Raw genomic sequence first — 1,478 nt, 5'->3', positions numbered from 1 at the left:
TCCCACTCGGGGGCTTAGCTGCAGTCCAGTACTCGCCTAAGTATTTGAAAATCCTATCGAGTGGAGAGCAACTCTCCCACTCGGGGGCTTAGCTGCAGTCCAGTACTCGCCTAAGTATTTGAAAATCCTATCAAGTGGGGAGTAACTCTCCCACTCGGGGGCTTAGCTGCAGTCCAGTACTCGCCTAAGTATTTGAAAATCCTTCCGAGTGGAGAGGAACCCTCCCAATCGGGGGCTTAGCTGCAGTCCAGTACTCGCCTAAGTATTTAAAAATCCTACCGAGTGGAGGGCAACCCTCCCACTCGGGGGCTTAGTTGCAATCCAAGTACTCGCCTAAGTATGAAATCCATTCCGATCCACCAGGACGACGAGGTGCAGGTCGACTGCTACCTTCTCCTTTGGAGCTACGCCAAAAATACAACATGCGCTATGCAAGGACGACGAGGTGCAGGCCGACTGCTACCTTCTCCTTCGGAGCTACGCCACAAATACAACGTGCGCTCTGCAAGGACTACGAGGTGCAGGTCGACTTCTACCTTCTCCTTCGGAGCTATGCCACAAATACAACGTGCGCTCCATCCTGATCAGCAAGGACGTAGGTCGACTGCAATCTGTGCTCCATCCCTACCTGCAAGAGCGATGAAGTGCAGGTCGACTGGATTTTCCACCTCAGAGCTGCGTCTCAAGCACTAAAATATATTCCGAGTGAAGAACAAAGTTCGCTCGAAGGCAAATGCAAGCATATTCAACGATAAGCCAAGTTCAGATAACATCCTACGAATTCAGAAGTGCTCAGGCGTCAAGCCTGTAAAAGTTTATCGGTTACAAAACCACTAGGCATTCCGAGGAAAATTTAAGGCGAAGCATAGAAGTTTTTCTTACTTCTCAGGTGGAGGACTGGAGGGCACGACAAACTGGTCCAAGTCAATTCCGTCAACAATCCGAGTGGCAGGAGCAATGAAGGTCTCCATGAAAGATTGGAAGTCGTGCTTCTTGGTATTGGCAACTTTGATGGACGCCAGCTTTTCCTCTCGCGCATCCTTGCAGTGAACACGGACCAGGGACATGGCAATGTCAGCGCTGCACCTGACAGAAGACTTCTTCCATTCTTGCACTCGACCTGGAACTTCATTCAGTCGGGTCATTAGAGACTCGGGGTCATTTTGAAGCGTTGCTCCTGGCTAGAGTGTCGTGTCGATTCGCGACGTCGCAACCTTCAGTCAAGCAAGGTAGTCAACCACACCAGCAACACGAGACTCCAGTCGGAGCACGTTCATAACAGTTTCATCCTTCACGGGAGAGTTAATGGGGTCCAAGCTTGTCTCCACTCGACTGGTCTCCTCCTCGAAGTTTTGGCAGAATTCTGTAAACACAATTCAAAGATAAACCAGCAGTTCTACGATAAGTCGATGATAACAAGTCAGTCGGGTAGGAGAGATTACCCTCAAGCATGATGAATAACTTCTTGGCGAGCCCCC

Source organism: Triticum aestivum, chromosome 7B (assembly GCF_018294505.1).
Source record: "Triticum aestivum cultivar Chinese Spring chromosome 7B, IWGSC CS RefSeq v2.1, whole genome shotgun sequence".
NCBI lineage: Eukaryota > Viridiplantae > Streptophyta > Magnoliopsida > Poales > Poaceae > Triticum > Triticum aestivum.
This window is presented reverse-complemented; position numbering follows the sequence as displayed.